This window comes from Micrasema longulum, unplaced genomic scaffold (genome assembly GCF_059751315.1).
Source record: "Micrasema longulum isolate JH-2025_06_02 unplaced genomic scaffold, ASM5975131v1 h1tg001018l, whole genome shotgun sequence".
Lineage (NCBI taxonomy): Eukaryota > Metazoa > Arthropoda > Insecta > Trichoptera > Brachycentridae > Micrasema > Micrasema longulum.
In genome coordinates this window covers 427,276-446,350 of record NW_028278206.1, presented here as the reverse complement: position 1 = coordinate 446,350, position 19,075 = coordinate 427,276, and positions in this window count along the sequence as shown.

The window sequence follows — 19,075 nt, the reverse complement described above, 5'->3', positions numbered from 1 at the left end:
ATCATATTTTGAAGCTCATTTACTGATAAACTGAGTTTATATTTACACATAAATATGGGTTTATTCAGAATAACTGAAACTAGTAGTAGTATCATATTAAACTCTTATGTGGTAAAAATAACAATGTTTTTTATTTGAAATAAATTTAAAATGTTTTTCCACAAAATAAATGCTGAAACAATAAATGAGATATATAAGGTCTTATATCCTAGGTAGACTTGTGTTACACCACGGCCGCATTAGAGTTTAGCAGATTCCTTAATTTTAATGTCTTAGGTTTAATGTTTTAAAAACTTAAAACTTTTCTTTAACTCTTAAAAGACTGTGATAAATAATCCCTTTGCGCGCGGTGATGTAACATCGTGTTACCACTAGTAAAAGACGGAATAATTTAGAGTTCAAATTCAAAAAATTAAAAAAAAAACATGGAGACATACTGTTTAATAACCCCTTTTCCATTATTTCTGCAAATAAACATATAATTTAGCCCTGTTATAGTAAAATAAATTAATAATCATAAATACGCCGCTCAGATTACGCGCGTGCGTTTCCCATCACTGTTATCAACCGGCTGAAATCTGAATCTATTTTACACTTTACTTAGTTTTGTTTTTGTCTCTTTCACACTAACACCTGCCATAGAACAGCGTTTCTGTCTTCCTTGTGATGAGTTCTATCTTCGTGCTCTTTCTTATACATATGTGTTACTGAATTAGCGGACACTCTTTTTTCTCGTAGCGAGGATAAATATTTTTTTGTATTAACATCCAGCATAGTTGTACAAAATTCACTTTCCAAATCCGGTGTGAAAATGTCCATTTGAAGATTACAAAAAATACGAATTCATCATTTTAAAAAATAAGAGAGATATATCCAGTCTTGTGTCCTAGTGTGTCGACTAGTGTGACATCACAGCGACACAAGAGTAAACAAAATTTCATATTTTGACATCTATTCTTCTTATTCCTCATCAGTCATTTGTTATTGTGAATACGCGTGCATAATTAATTTTATTTTGAATGCTATTTTAAGGGGAAATTGAATGTAGTATCGAGAAGCAACATTAAAAAAAACAGTTCCTGATTTTGCTGACTTCCCAATAAGTTTTGCTAAGAGAAAAATAAGAAGCAGAACTTTACAGCTCTGGAATGATCGCTATTTAGCAGAACCCACAGGAAAGGTAACAAAAATGTTTTTTCCATCTATTTACCATGCTTTTGAATTTAGGAAACTGCAGCGTGCAGGATACGAACTCACACAAATCCTGACAGGACATGGCGGATTTATGAGTTATTTACACAGATTCAAAATATCTGAGATCAACACTTGCCCATGCGATGATGTTACTCTCCAAGATGTCTCCCATCTATTGATGCATTGCCCCTTTTTTAGTCTGCAGAGAATGCAACTGGAGGCGCGATGCAGAAGTCTAAATGAGGATTTACACGACGTGCATGTAGTGATTAGTCACAGGGACTTGTCAAGAGAGGTATCATTATACATGACAGATGTAGTGAAGGCAATAAAAGGTATCAATGATAGCAGGACACCAAATGCCAAACACTGTTCAGGTGGATCGGAGGATCTGTTGACGAATGGCAACGGTCCGCCTTCTTCTGACGAGTTTTCTGTCCTTACCTCTTGAAACAGGTCACAGCCGAGACATCTTACTGATCCTTTTATAAAGTGACGAAATAAAGTTTTTCAGTAAAGTAAATATTTTTAAGTAAACAAGTTAATGGCTGTCGCTTTGAAGTGTATATTAACCTTGTACATTGCAAGCAAGGTATTGAATAATGCAACTTCATATATAAAAAAAAAAAAAAAGTATTGGAAGTGTAAAATTAGAGTAAATTATTCTCGAACTAATTTATTAAAATTTGCATATCATTATTTGTAAACTCAAACGCGGTATTCTGGTCATGGCCATTAACAATAAATTATTACCTGCAGTGAAAAAATCTTCAACTCATTTTATACTTTTTTCACACCATGTTGTATAAAATAGAAGTGCTATCATTTTTCACAACAGGTGCGATCATTTTATCACTGTCAGTATTTTGACATTTCATTTCGGCTTACGGATGAAAATATGTTAAAACTTTTATTAAAATCTCCCGACATCCTCAAATTTGTCTCACAGCGGTAATGACAAAACTCAGTCCTAATAATAATTGTCTCATTGGTATTCCGGATTGGATTTCAATCACTCTACAGATGTTGGGCGGGGGCGAAGCGCTACCACCGGGGAAGGGGAGAGAGGCTTATTATCATGTTCCTTTACCCATTAGGATTTCTATTCAGCATATTTTTTACAATAAGATACCTGATATAAAAAACAAAAGTCAAATAATTTCATTAAACTTTTTAAATTTGACAGAACATTTCATTAGAAATTTTGTATGAATAATTCAATGACAACTGATCTCGTTCTAATTACCGATGTGATAATAAAGTTATTAAAATTTAAAATGACGGGACATTTTTTATGGAGTGTTTATACTGTGAAGATGACATGAGATTAACCTTTCTGAGCCTAAGCGTAAAAAAAATCCGCGAGTTTTTAAGAGACGTACTAAAAATACGACATAAAAAAATATTAGTCATTGTGATCGTCATGGTAGTGTTTATAAAACAGTGTTATAATATTTCGAGTTTTCTGCGAAATGTATAATTTTTTTTTTTTTTTCTTTCCCCGCTAAACATTGAGTAACACAGATCTAAGTCAGCAATCCGTTATTGGGAAAGTAAAGTGGGGAGATGGGATGGGGTTGCATGTAAAATCTAACGCACGAAATCCAGATTTTTGTGGTCGTTGGTGGAAATAAAAGACCAAACAGCAAGAAGCACATGCGCAAATTGACCAACGTAACAAAGATTCTTAAACTGTAGAGCGATAAATTGTAATTTTTGATATTTGTACGGAAAAGCAAAGACAAGTGTTGTCATTAAAAGAATTCAGCAAAAATATATTTAAATATTTTTTATACATTTGTTACATAATGGGGTAAGATTATATAAAAAAAACTTAATTAATATGATGGTTAACAAAAAAGTTATCGGAAAAAAATATGCCACTCTGGGGGACCCTTAATCTCTCCTTAGAAAAATTAAGTTTTTTTTAAATCATTTCGTTGATCATATCAATAAAATATAATCATCGCTTTCCTTTACATTATCCTAAAAAAACTGCAAATAATAATGAACGATGATTTAAATTTTTAATGATTAATTAATTTATTTAAGTTAATCAATAAGCGAGTTGGATCTTCTTGCACACAAAAACATCTCCTTATTTTTCCGTCCAAAGAGAATTTCTACATAGCTTATCTTGTGGCACAAAGAAGCTTCGGAAAATCACGTCCTAAATAATTGAGCCTCACCCTTAGCACTCTTTAGACCACACCATTACAATAATTTCATTCTGATCCGTGAATTATTTTTATTATTATAAACAACTTTGACGCGTGTTATTCCAGACCTCTCCCCGTCGTACGAAGAAACGGCAACAGCTCGTTGTGCAATTTCGCGGCAGCGCGAGTGGGAGAGACTATCGGGGAAGAGAGGTCGCAGTGAGACGGTGTTATTAATCATAATTTGAAAAGCGAAAAGCGAGATGGATTTTGGTTTGGTATTCGCGTGTGCCCTAGAATACTAAGTAGCCGGATAGCTCTCAAAATCTTTTCTTGACTAAGAGAAAGAATCTTGATACAAGGGATGTTCTTATTTTTGGGGGAGATTTCGCATTGCGTCTTACTGGAACAGTAAATAAGTCCGAAAACTTGTGAGATGTAATGCTTCGGTTATTTGTTGGGATCTACATGTTTATGATGTAAATGGCATGATCAGCAAAGTACCAAAATTTGCGATTAAAAAAAAAAAAATTACCAATGCAATACATTATGGGGGGAGGTAATTTCAGGGTTGAGAATACATTATATACTCATTTGTTGTAAGATACTTCGTAATTATCATTACCATTCCCTTTCCGCACCTAATAGTGCATAAGGCACTGTATTCGTATACAAATCGCAACGTATCTTGATCATTTTTGTTACATGAATGATAAGTGAAGATAAGTTGATGAAGATAACTTCCATTCCGTGTGCCATCTAGACCGACAAGACAAAATCTTTCGTTTTACACTGAAAACGCGTCAACAAACTATTTTAAACAATCTACAATACCTAGAATATGCGACCAATATAAAAATATATTTACTGAGGCTGATACTTTTTGTGACAATGTATGTAAATTTAGGTCAAAAATTATAGAAATTTTGAGAGAAGCAGACATTTAACATTATTATTATATAAATATTTTTTTCATTTCGTTTCTTTTACATTTATTATATTGAACATAATTTAAATTATTGTATTAAGTGTAAACAATTTTTTTGGTGTGTGCATGAGTTTCTTACTCTAATATACAAAGAAATCGGCAATATATGTGTACATACTGTTTGTTTACCTAATAAAATAAATAAATAAATAAGGTAATCAGTCTTACGCTTCATGTACCAGTCTAGGGACTATGAAATATTCTAGTGTAAAAATACCCTTTTAAATAATATTTCATATCAACCATATCAGGAATCGAACCCGATACCTCTTGCGTGGTAGGCAAATGCGCTGACCATTACACCACGAGATGCTTTGTAAACTTTCTATTTATGTTTTTCCAAAAGTTCTTAGGAATAACCTTCTTCTTCGAATTTCTCTTGTTTCATCTCATTATAATTAGAATTCATATTTATGGCGAACTTATAATAATTTCGATGTAATAACACATTTATTAAATAAAAAATTATTTGCAAATAATCGTAATGACGTGCAGCGTTTCCTTTGAAATAATTCGTAGTGTTTTTTCTTTTCTTTTGCATTTACATGAGACCACTGTTCATTTTATGTTTGATAATATTTTTTAACCTACTTATTTATTTATTTATTTGACACTTTATATACATATACAATAAATATACATACAAGGGCGGGCATATTGCCTTAAGGCAATTTCTTCCTACCTACCCAAACCGTTCAGTTTGAGAAAATTATAAATACATGGACATATGGACATGGAATCTTACAATTTTATACAAAAATTAAAAGCAAAGATTAACAAAAATAAATATATGTATAAAAAAAAAAAAACACTTTACTATGAAGAGAGGAGAGGGGATGGGAAGGAAAGAAGAAGGATAAAGGAACAATTTAAATATTTAGACAGTGACATTTCAATCTTGACTTAAATGTAAATAAAGAAGGGGCGTCTCTAACATTAGTGGGTAGATTATTCCACAATCGAGCGCCTTCTACTGTGAAAGAGGAGGCAAAAAAGTTAGAGCAATGACAGGGTATTAAAAGGGTTCTCTCGTTACTAGAACGAAGAGATAGTCCGTGTTGTGAAAGAGGTTGGATGAGCTCTCTCAGATAAACAGGCGAAGTGGGATTATTTAGAATATTGTGAAGAAGTGATAGAATGTGAATGTTTCTTCTATGCCTGATACTGAGCCAGTGTAGTTGCGTGCGATACTCGGTTATATGGTCAAATTTGCGAAGATTAAAGATATAACGAATACAAATATTCTGCAATCGTTCTAACTTATCAAGCAATTCAGAGTTAGCATCTGGATAACATACATCCGCGTAGTCAAGGAGTGGAAGAAGTAAGCTCTGGACTAATGTTTGCTTAACATTAATTGGCAAGAAATTCTGTAATCTTTTAAGTGAGTGCAAACTGCTATAAAGTTTACGACTAACTTTGTTAACCTGATCGTGCCACTCTTAATGCTTATGAATGATAATACCTATTGTGGTGCTACTTGTTAAAATCTGTAATTGGCTCATTTGTAATTTGTTTTGTTTTATATAGAAGATAAATAAAGCTGTTTGTTATTCGAATAAAGCATTATTTTTTATAAAAGAATGAAACAAATAGTTAGGAAAAAGTATAATACATTAGTTACTGATTTGTCGTAATTTGTTTAATTCTTTTCCTCAATAAAAAAAAACTCACATAACTTATGTTATAATTCATACCCAGAAAAATTGTTTATTAAAGAAACTTTCATGACAGTTTTCGAGAAATGCGTTCTTATTTAATATTGGCGCGATAATTTTCCTAGATTATTTTACAAAAAAATAGTCAATACCGTATTTTTCTTTTGTATTTTATTTCATTTATTGATTTTGAGTTACATTACAAACATTACAGAGTATCCAATTAATACTCAACACATTACAAAATACTCGTATACAAATCAGATTTATTAAATAGAAAAGAGAAAAAAAAAGTTAATTGTCATGTAAAATTGACATACATATCACAATTTTGAAATTGCCCTCCTAAGAGTAACCCCACTGTCATGAAATATATCGACATCCGAGGCGATACGATTGAATAACACAATTGCTCTACCTACCGGTAAAACCATTTGCAGGTTGGTTCTGCATCGTGGTAGATAGAACAACTTGTGTTACCTATGTCGAAGATAATAATCAGGGACAAATAGACCGAATTAATTCAGAATATCAGAATTATGTATGCGACCACCAATGGGTTGAAAAAAGTGAACACCCAAATGAATTGAACACCCTTCTTCCCAACCATGATATGATTGGTTGCCCAGGATTCCTAGTAAGAAGTCAGTCGGGAAAATCCATACTCCCTGAGATACAGATAACGCAGAAATTTTTTCTGTACCCTCTCTATCATTAAGGAATACGTAGTTTCATTTGGCGACCAAATGATGTTTTATTTGTTTGCTCTATTCTCTCGATCGAACGCGAACAAAATGAGGTCCCAAAAATGCTGACATTCTACTTTGAATTCCGTTTTGCAGGCCTATTATCAAACAAAATAATACATATAACCTAAAGCGAATACAATTGTTCCGGACGCGTAAAAGTCGAATAATTTAAAATAATACAATAACTAGAAAGGATCCCCGGTAAATGTATAGAACTGATGGCTGGGCTCTCAATAAAGATAAAATGGTCACTTTCGAGCCTGGCCTCAGTATTACCGGAGAAAAATAGCTAGGTTAAAATGAATAAAATGTATAAAAATATATTATGTAAATGTCATGTTGCGCGCGTCGCGGCTGCCGACGAAATGGCCCGTACGGGCATTGAGCGCCCGTATTTACGCCACCTGCGGCCGGCGGCATGTAGCGGGTGGCGGGGAAAGATTACCCCCACCACTCCGAGGCAGCCGGCGCGGGTGGGATGGCCGACTCACGGAGCCCGACGCGCACCGCTTTATAAGGCGGTCAATTGGAAATATTAAATCAGTTGAGTTCCTAACTCTGAACAGTTCACACGTGTTTTATTCCGTTCTCCGCCCTGTTCGCCTTCCTGCACTTCGCTCTTCGCTCCGCTCTGCCTGCTGACTGCCTTCGCCTCTCTGCACCACTTGGACCGGGTGGAAAGTCCTTTTCAGGGCTATTGAGGTTGACTTGCGGTCGGCGCAGCTGTGCTCCTACCTTCCGACTTTGTCTTTGGCTCTGTCTGGGAGGGCGGCTTCCCACTTACGCCGGGAAGCTTGACTGCGGCAGACGCGGGTGACGAACCGGCGAAACTTTCATCGTGGTAACGCGTACGTTACATTTGGTCCTTCGGAGCTAAGGATCGTCGCCAGTAGTCTCCAGCTCACAAGCCGCTGCCGCTGACGTCGGACGCGTCTAGGACCGACGCAGCCCTCAGTACGAGGGAGGCTGCCGCCGCACGCCACGCCGCACGCTACGCCGCTGATCCGGAGGATACCGGAGCGGCGTACATCCAGCAGCCGAGCCACTACGACAGCAGCCGGGCGAAAAACAGGGCCGCTTGGAAGCGCCCTGTCACCGACGCGGAAGCAGCCTTCAGCACAAGGGAGGCCGCCGCCGCACGCCACACCACACGCTACGCCGCTGATCCGGAGGACACCGGAGCGGCGTACATCCATCCACCGAGCCACTACGACAGCGGCCGGGTGAGAGACGGGGCCGCATGGAAGCGCCCTGTCGCCGACACGGAAGCAGCCTTCAGAGCAAGGGAGGCCGCCACCGCACGCTACGCCGCTGATCCGGAGGACACCGGAGCGGCGTACACATTTCCGCCGAGCCACTATGACAGCGGCCGGGTGAGAGACGGGGTGCCACGGAGGCACCCGGTCGCAGAGACGGACTCCAGGACGAAGGAGGCCGCCAACACACGCTACGCCGCTGATCCGGAGGACACCGGAGCGGCGTACACATTTCCGCCGAGCCACTACGACAGCGGCCGGGTGAGAGACGGGGTGCCACGGAGGCACCCGGTCGCAGAGACGGACTCCAGGACGAAGGAGCCCGCCAACACACGCTACGCCGCTGAGCCGGCCTACGCCGGAGCGACAAACGCACATTTACAAGGCCGCTACAATGAGCGGCATCGGAACAATGAGGCGCCACCTGCACACAGCCGAAGGGAGGACGCCGACGTACGCTACGCCGCCGGGCCAGGCGAGCCCGTAGCGGCACGTACTATACCACTGGGGGGCTACGAGTTTCGTGACCCAGTGAGCGCGTGGGTACAACAGGGGCTACCCACGGAATACATGCCGCCAGGTGCCACTGGCGAGCCTGTGACGAAATACAGACAGCCGCCGGAGTGGCACACGTTTATGGCGAGGCAAACCGGCGCTAGGGATCTGCCGCAATTCTCCGGCGACCCGCTAGAATGGCGAATATTTAAGGCGCAATTTGATCAATCGACACAGATGTGCTCCCTTACAAACGCGGAGAACATTCTCCGTCTGCAACGAGCCCTCACAGGACGGGCCAAGGCCACAGTGTCGTCTTTGCTGGTAGATCCCCGAAATGTGCCGGACATTGTGAAGATGTTAGAGGCCGCCTTTGGACACCCGGAGATCGTCGTGGACAGAGTACTGGAGCGGATAAGAAAACTCCCTAAACTGGCCGACAACGCATCCCTGGAGGCCCTGACGGACTACGCGGTCGCGATAAGAAACGTCGTATCGACCGTAGAAGGCCTCGATGGAAGCCACCTCTCCTCCCCGAAGCTTCTGTCCGAGATGACTCAGAAGCTGCCACGAGTCGAGAGGATGATGTGGATTATGTCACGAGCGGATACCGAGAGAAAAGCTACCCCCAGGGATCTGGCACTGTGGCTAGCGAGACTGACCGGTGCAATACCGAATGCGGGTTGCATCGGGATCAGCACGGAACCCGCCCGAGTGGAGAAAAGGCGTACCCAAGAAAGGCACGTGTTTCTCACTCAGGACAAAAAATGCCTGTTCTGCGACATGAATGGACACGCATTCGGACAATGCCGGAAGTTTCTCCGGAAAACGGTAGAGGAGAGGTGGACAATTGTGCGTGCCAAGTTCGTGTGCTACGGATGCCTGGAACCGGGACACAAAACGACCACCTGTGAAGCGGCGAAGTGCGACGAGTGCCACGGGCGGCATCATCGGTCACTACACCGCGAGAGAGGGGACAGTACGCCGAACGAGCAAGTCTTATTGACAAGGCGATCGGAAGTCCCAGTGACCTTCAAGGTAGTGCCAGTAACCTTGAAGGGCCCGCGTGGGTCAATGGAGATCCACGCACTACTAGACGAGGGTTCATCGGTAACTCTCCTCGAGGAGGATGTCGCCCGTGCAGTGGGCGCCACCGGGGCCTGCGAGGAGTTGAGACTCATCGGTGCCAGTGGGAACACGGACACGCTACAATCACAGCGTGTATCCGTAATCCTCGTTAAAGGAAACAAGGAATTTGGTGTCCAGGCACAGACGGTGCGGGTCATAGATCTGCCGCACCGCAACCGAAAGAGCACCAAGACACACGGGCCAGGCATCAAGCCGAAGATGTTAATCGGTCTTGATTACGCCACCCTAATGGTATCTACAGGCCCGCCAGTCCTACAAGAGGACGGGCGGCTGACCATCGAGACGGCCCTAGGAGCCGTCACCTACGGCGGGGCTGTACACCCCGCCTTTGAATTACCCCCAGACGGCCAGGGTGAAAGGGACTTAGCGGAACTGGTAAAGAAGAGCTTCGCCGTTGACTCGCTAGGTGTAACCACCCTGGAACATAGCAAGAAACTTAGAAAAAGACGATGCAAAAAAAAATTATGTTAATGTATGGCAAAATCATGTTAAAAAATGAAAAACATAAAAAAAACAAAGTAGTAGATATGAAAAATAAAAAAATGTGTATTTGTATAGTAAAAACAGAGTAAAAAGTATCATTACTTACATCTTCATGGATCTTCAAAAAATCAATCAATAAAAAACTAAAAATATATTATTACTATTCAAATAAGAACATGTGTTGGCCATCTAACAGCCACCATCAACCCTCCAGACTCTGTGCGATCAATTTCACTGAGAAAAATAGTCATTCACTTCTTAAGCTTGTGGCTCTTACAACATTTTCATGGTTCTGGCATTACATAATGAAGTTTTTGTCCTATGTAGAAGCAGTGTCTCTAATATTCTTAATTTATTTATTATTCATTTTTTTCTTTCACAACAAAGATCAGAGGCTCAATAACAGTGGTAAATTACTGCACAAAAAACCCAGATGATGACAAATGTCGCAACCATTACACCATGGAGGCCGTCCAAAAAGTTGTCCTAAAATGTATACACATGGAAAAAAAATATACACAATCTAAATTTTTTTTGTGTTTTTTCTATTATCTCATCAATATCACCAAGCAAAGCGAATTTTAATTTGAAATATTTGTATTTATTATTTTTTCGGCCTCGTGGTTTAGTGGAAAGAGGTCTCGGGTTCGATTCCCGACATGGTTGACATGAAGTATTTTTCATATGCAAAGCATTCACTTTGTGGTCAAACATTTTAATCAACGTTAGTAAATATAAGTATTAAACCACCTTTTGCGTCTACTAGTTTCGAGACGTACTCGTCACTTCGTCAGGACACTAACTACACCAACATGCAAATACTAAAATGCGCTTTCACGGTACGTCTCGAAACCGGGAGACATAATAATTGGGTGTGATTAGTTACTAAAACGACTAAAATTATTAAATCTTTATTTTAAAACGTGGTTTTATACAAGAATATTTCGTAGTCCATGGATTGGCACCTGAAGCGTGAGACTGATCATTTTACATTTATGTACAAAAATGATCAATTTACGCTGCGGCTGGTGTACCAATGCAGTCCCTTATGCACCATTCGGTGCGAAAAGGGAGTGATAGTGATGATGATGTTTACAAGAATATTTTTTTCGATATAGGTAATAGCAAATGCAATTCTCCTTTGAAATAAAAAAATGTAATAATATCTATAATAAATCTTTTATATCGAAGATTGGCGAATATTGGCTAGGGATTGAAGTGTAACGAAAGTGGAACTAGGGGGTTAGGGCCTACCCACAGAAAATAATCTCTGCTTATTATTTACTCTCACAATATTAATATAACTTGAACGGAAAATAAAGCTCTTGTGGGAGAAACCTTACATAACACACGTACGTCACAAAACAAATGCCAACGCAAGTCTAGAAATTTGATGTGCTTTAAGGCCTCGGACACAAACAAGCCGGCCGCTGACGAGACGTATTTTACGTATTTACACAGGTTCACATCCCGCCTTACGTTTTTAAAAAAATTATAACTCAAACCGACGCAACGTGTATCTGAACTGACAAATAAACTAATGTATTGTGCGCCGTGACCCATTTGTATGGAGACAGGAGGCTCCAACTTTTCAAAATATTTCTGAAGTTTGATTGAATTGCAGTGAAAATTTAACTGCTTTAAAGTGATTTAAAAAAATGCATTAAGAGTATTTTTTAATTATTTTTTTCTGGGATTGTATAATAACTTTTTTACTAACTTAAAGATCAAATGATCGATAAGTTATACGCCAAACGTATTTATTTCAATTTAACGGCTGTAACCCATCAAAGGTCATAAATAATCCGAAAATACAATATATCTGAGACAGTGGATACTACACGGAAGCGCTTTAATAAAAGGATCAAGGAAAAACAAGAACTGCATCGGAGACATTAATCATGTGCAGGGACCTTGTGACAGTGCACACATCCTTCCCCTCTTCTTCTACTAGCTATTTTTTTACATTAGCACGCTAAGTGAAATAGCATAGTGTGTTAAATGACATTATTTAATGCATGCATTCTGAATTTTTGTCGGATAATACGCGGATTAAAAACGCTCAAATAAAATATATATGTTATTGCCTTAACAACCGCATTTCATACTTAACAAATTCTTATGCCGAAAGGTAGGGATCAGTGCTAAGCAAGCTCTTGACGTCACGACAACCTGTAAAAATCTATTGTGAAGGGTCTCGCTCTCTAAGCCCAGGTATTTAAAGAGCCTGGCTATTGTGTGGAAGGCGAGAGCTTACAATTTTGCTAAATCTCACCCTCAAGCTCAGATCCATAAAGTATCGGATAATTAGGTAGGGGTCGAGCTCTTTAATACCATCAAGTTTAACTAGTGGTCCTTTGAGGATGAGGCTCCTTTTCTGATGTAAAGCATCACATTCACACATAATGTTTATGGTGTTTCCTCATCTGCACTTCAGAACCTACGTATGTAAGTTTCGGAAAGGCTCATTCTAGCAAGGTGTTTGATCAAGCTGCAGTGGCCTGTACCTTTTTCCTTTCTAGTGAACAAAACTTTGCGAGTACTTAATACATATTGTGTTGCGTTAAACAATTCGAAATAAAGATCTAAAATAAATATAATTCACACGTAAGAAGGAGATATAATTATATGACGCGTAATTTATCTTTAATTTAAGTTGCTACTTTTCACATTGTAATATTCACCATTCTGTCTATGTTTAACCCGAAGTCAGTGATCCTGGGTACGAGACATCCTGCAGATTATTAAATGCTCATTACCTATAGAACTGAAAACGTCGCATCTTCTACCTTTCAGTAGCTGGAGTAAAAAGATCGACGTATCGATAGCTTGCTTTGTTTTAGTAGTGCTTTGCGTGTGGGCTGAAATACGTGGGTTCAAAATGCGTTGGGGTGCCTCACCTCAGAGAAATTTTTCAATTGTATCTACGTAAATTCTTTCCGAAAAAGTATGTTTTATTTGAAACTCACTTAATTTCAAATTATTATTTTATTTTTATTTTTTAATGTTTCTTTTTTACAGAGCTTCATAAATTATTGATTATTTACATATTTTTTTAATTTTTTATAAAAAATAAACACATATTCCAATAATAAAATGTACATTGCATCCGTGCACAAAATAAAAATATAAGGAAATATAAAAGTATAAATCATGTATTTTTAATTATGAATGTTCATCCAACAAAGAAGGTTTATTCACAACATAGTGTAAAAAAGGTTTAATTATGCCGAGTTTAACATATTTATTTCAACAATTCTTCCATCTGTTAATTTTTGTGAAGTCAAAGAGCTTAAACCATTATTCTAAGATTCATTCGAATTAATTATTTCCCCAACATTCTATGCTAATTGGTTTTATCAATAATATTTTGAATTTTTCCAAATGTTTGTAGACAAGGGCTGTAATTTACCCTCTTGGAAGTAAGTAATTGAGGTTATCACATTTACTTTGTGACATGTCAAGGTTTTAACCAAAGATTTTGCCAGGTAACGTCTATTATGTTTCTTTTGATTTAAAAACTGTCATTCCTTTAAAAAATCAGCTATCTCTTACGTAACAATGATTTATTCACAGTGATGTCCCATCTCTGATGCAATCAATTTGGTCTCATGTTCCCAACAGTGTCTCTAGAAGTTAAAATCTGCTTTTTTTATTTCATTATTACTAATAATAATAATTGTAATAATTTTAAAAAATTACGAGTGAAATGATACGGAATGACTTTTCAAATGTACGCTTTTTTCTTATTTTTCGGAATTGTATTTATAATATTTAGAAAACTATGAATGACCTACAATTTAGGTTTATTTGTGAATATTGTTTTTTTTGTTGTTAAAATCGCTGTTGTTTTTTTAATAATAATAAAAAATTAAAAATATATTATTAAATATGTCACACAACTTGGAATTCTTAAGGATAGATCTTCCGGCTTTTTATATATCTCTTCACCATTGACACAGTGAGGGATGCAGATGGATTGGCATGGATTAGCTCGAAGTCTTATGTGTTGATCGTGTTGGTGAATATATTCTAAACCATTATTTTATTGCCCTTATTTGTCTTTGCTAAATAGTTTTATGTTCTATTTGGTTCAGTTACTTGTACATTTGTTTTTTCATAAAACTGATGTTTTTGAATCAGGCCGTATATATAATAAATAAAATGAAATACACGAATACCGTTTTAACGACCGTGGGTCTTTTACGCCTCCACTCGTTTGCGTAATGGAAAGTTGAAGCATGCATATTATTAAAAAATACTAAAAATAAAAATTATTATAAAAACATCAAATAAATTAACATCTGGACAACACGCTAAATATAACATAAATCTATGCATAACATATCTTGAAGTAGAATTTTGCATGATCTCTTCTCTAAGACAAAATCCAAACTTGCACACTTTTCTGAAAATGAATTTCATTTTGGAGTAGTTTATATGTTAATCTAGGACATTAAACACTCTCGGGGTCACAAAAGAGAAATTTATTTGAGCAAAAATGATATGACTTTGATATTTTATTGGAGATGATTCCACAGTCGAGCCACACATGTGAGTTAGAGAAGAAAGAGGAATTGCGGATGAGAATTAAATGGGTGCTTTAATAATTGAAGTACAGTGAACAGAAGTAAGAGGGAGTGATAGTCTCTCCGCTGCCCAATTTTAAACCATTTTAGTTGCCTACGATAATCAGACATGTAGTCATATTTTCTAGGATCAAAAATATTCCTAATGCATGTATTTCTAAGTCGTTAAAGATTATTGAGTAGTTCACAGTTTAAAAAATTCTTAACCTAAATTCGCAATTATATTAAAAATCATCATTACTTTCCGATGCTAACGCTAATCGTGGTATAACTACCAGTTACTCGTTTTACTCCTTCAAATTACCACCCCGCTATAGTTACCCTGTTCTACGTGGTACAAGAAATGTTCGCTTGGAAGCTTTGGCGTTTTTTGCACAGATGTCGGTGTAGTAAAAAATATCACGTTTACCCGCATCCCATTTAGGAAAAAAAAACCAATTTAAATGAAAAAAATTATATTTTCTTAACAGTGTGATTTTTTCATGATCTTATTTAATTTTCAATTACACAAATAAGATTTTTTAATTTAACGGTATTTTATCAGCATAACCATTTTCCTATGCACAACCTTAGTTTAATAGAAAATATGTAAACCATATTTTTAGTTTGTTTAAATTTTTGAAAACAAGGACCGGATTTAACTCCCTGGGGAGCTGTTAATATCAACATATTGCAACAGAAATGAAGAACATTTTAGATAGGGTAATAAAGAAGTCTAGGCATCTACAGGGCATATGACCTTTTATTGGCTGGTTTAAGTGGCCACTTTACACACTGTGGAACATTTACCTTTCTGCTCATATTTGAACATCTATATTAAATAAATTCTTTCATCTGTTGATGTTTGTGAAGTTTAAGAGCTGAAATCTTTACTCATACGAGTGAGATTCATATTATTACTTTACCTTCTACGGTACCTTCTCTTAAATGTTCTCCATCTCTGTTGCAATATGTTAATATTAACAGCTCACCAGGAAGTTGAATCCAGTCCTTGTCTACAAAAATTTTAACATATTCAAAATATTGTTGATAAATTCACCTGGTCTATGAAGAAGTATAGAAATCGAAAACAAAAAAAAATCAGGCGTTGCCTAGTATGTAGGTGAAATAATTCAATTATATGAATATCACCCGCATAAATAAAGGTTTCAGCTCTTAACCTTCACAAACATCAACAGATGAAAGAATTAAAGGAATATAGATGATCAAATATGGGCAGAATGGTGAATATAACACAGTCTGTAAAGTGGCAACAAACCAGCCAATGACAGGTCATAAGCCCTGTAAATGCCTAGACTTCTTTCTTACCTTCTGTAAAACGTTCTTCATCTCTGTTGTAGTATGTTAATAAATAATAAGTATTTGCGTCTAAATATTTAATTTAAGAGCCTTTTTGAACAAGTTATAAATAACTCAGTGGTCGGGAACGGGAATCAAGTTGGGGTAGAGTGGGGTTCGAACATCGAACTTCTGATGCGTTAGTCCACAACACTTTCTAATGGACCACAGCCAGATTCAAACTGTTTATGTGTATTTAGGAAATTTAAGCATATAGATTATTTTGTTAAATGGAACGCAAGGTGATCAATCTTACGCTTTAGACCTAAGTCCAGGCACTATGAAATATTACAGTGAAAAAGCACCTAACAAATTAACTGTGATTGGCAATTTATTTAAATGTTTAATTTTCTCTATTTTAAAAACTCGTTAGATATTTTAAAAATATGTATAAATATTATGCTGTAATATTTTTTTCAAATAAAAAACATATTTCAAAATTTTATTAAATATTTGTAAATAACCACTTAAGGACTTTTCTATGCCTACCGGTTTTGGCACGTATTCGTCTTTCCGTCAGGACACCATTAAAACAAGATGCAAAACCCACTATACACCTTCACCATAGTTGTTCCACAAAAATATTAAACCTACACAACATGGGTTTTAATAAGCAGCCCTTGCATGCACTGATTAGGCAATGAAAATATTTCATGTTGTGAGAGAAAAAGTTGAAAATAGAGGGAGCGGAGGAAGGGAGGGGCGCGAGTTTAACAAGTATAAGGTGACCATTACAAATAAACATCGTAAATGGGCTATATTGGAAGTTTGTTGGATTATTGATCAAGGGAACATTATTTTTCAAAGCTTTCCTAATGTAAAATATTTCCATTTTATTAACTTTTAGCTCTTTATTATTTGAACAATGATGTTGAAGTTGCGACAATATGTACTTGAACAACGCATACCCATATAATTTGCACCCAAGATATGTTATGTTATAAACATCAGGCGTTTCTTAAAAGACAACAGGAAAGATGCATTTCTTACACGAAGAGTTAGCTCATTCCAAATTTTGGACCGAAAAAAAAGAAAAAAACAGAACATAACCGAAAAGGAATTGCTAAAAATGTATGTGTTATGTATGATGTAATATAGTAGGTATGAATGTCCACTGTATCACAAGTTAATTGAAATTCAAACACTTCCCGCTATTATTAAATTCGCCCGTCCATTTTATAGGATGTTTCTATTTTTTTAATATTGTAGGAGGTAGTATTTATGAGTGGTGTGTTAGGGTTGCCCTCGTAACGAGCACCCTTTGTCAAAATATGCAAATTACGAATTACTGAGGCTCTTTTTTTCTTTTAATTTCCCGCGAAAACAGACCTGTTGCTTCCGCCTCCGTATTTTTGCGGTTTAAGCTTTTTTTTGCCAAACCAAAGATGTTAATGGATGAAAAGTAAAAATAAAATTAAACCATAATGTGTTCATAATAAAATTTCGCTTTTTCTTTGTGTTTTATTGAATCAACAGAATTTTAGTGTTTGACACAATTATTTTCTAATGAAATCGTTATATTTATGAACGTTGATAGAGCGTTAACATGTATATTTCAATTAAAAATACATTGAAAAATCCTCGTCATTCTCTTGTCCATACTTATAAGTGCATAGGGTGCTGTATTATAATATCAAAAATTTGTGGCTTGAAGAATTGATGATCAGTTTTCAGTTTGCAAAGTACAATCTATGGTCTATAAAAGACACTATATAATTACAGAGTTATAAAATCAAACTCTACATTACGAGGCAAACAGATACACATCGAACTGCAAATTTAATGATTTAAAACCTTTTTTTTCTGAAGGTTGTTTTGTCACTAGTGGTAGTTTAACTCGTAAAAGGCTGTTATGAAAAATTCCTTTATAAGCGGTGATATAACATCGTGTTACTTTAAGGCTGTAGTCGAGTAAAATGCATGAAAAATGAGGAAATCATACGATTTTGCCATTTAAACACTTCCATTTTTTTAAAAACGTGCTATGATAAAAAACAAATAAAAACATTTTTTTTTTTAAAGATTTATACATAAAAGTTTTATATAACTTAAATATAATTACTTTTTGACCGGCAGATTAATCCATTTCAAATTTAGACTTAACTTTTGTATCTCAATTCTCATATTAAGACTTAGTTTTGAACTATACTTTTTTCTAATGATTTAAAGATAATTAATTAAAAATTAAAATAACAGAAGCAAAATCTAAATTTTGTGACATTTTTCTTTATTTCTACGTAAAATTATGCATTTTTTTTTTTTTTTTTTTTTTTTTATACGCCTCCACTCGTTATGCATTTGGTACTACTTTAAAAATAATTAGTTGAAACCTTTTTTAATTGAATTGTATTTTTTTTTAAAGGTAATTTTGGTTGTAATATTCAATATCTTGTTTAAGTTTTTATTACCATCATAGCAGTAGATACCGGATAATTTATTATCTTCAAATCATTAGAACAAATTTTAGTTCACTACTTAGTTTTTATAAAAATATTACACGATATATGTTTTTTTAATTTAGTTTATACTTAACTATGGAATTGGAAAAATAATTATAAAAGTAGGTTAAATGCTGTTGACATGCGATCCTTCAGGCGCATGTGTGGTAAAACGATGTAAGCTAGGTTATATCTATGAACTGTGTAAGGCTGAGATATGCATTATCGACAGAATCAAGAAGGGGGTGTAGCGTTGGTTTGGACATGTAAAGCGAGTGAAAAGCGAAAGAATGGCTAAAAGAATCTACGATGCGAATGTTGATGGTTGCAGAAAATGAGGAAGTCCATGTAGAGAAGCGAGATCAGTATGCAAAGACAGAGTGATATGACACTCTATCCTCTCTATCTACCTCTACGGGGAAACGGCGTGATGGTTTGTTTGTTTTTTACTTAGTTTTTATATAAGAATCGAGATACCGAAGTTTGGTCTAAATTTGAAATGGCGTAATCTGCCGCTCGAAAAGTATTTATATTTTATTTATATAAAACTTTTAAGTAAATTTTATAAAAAAAAAAACA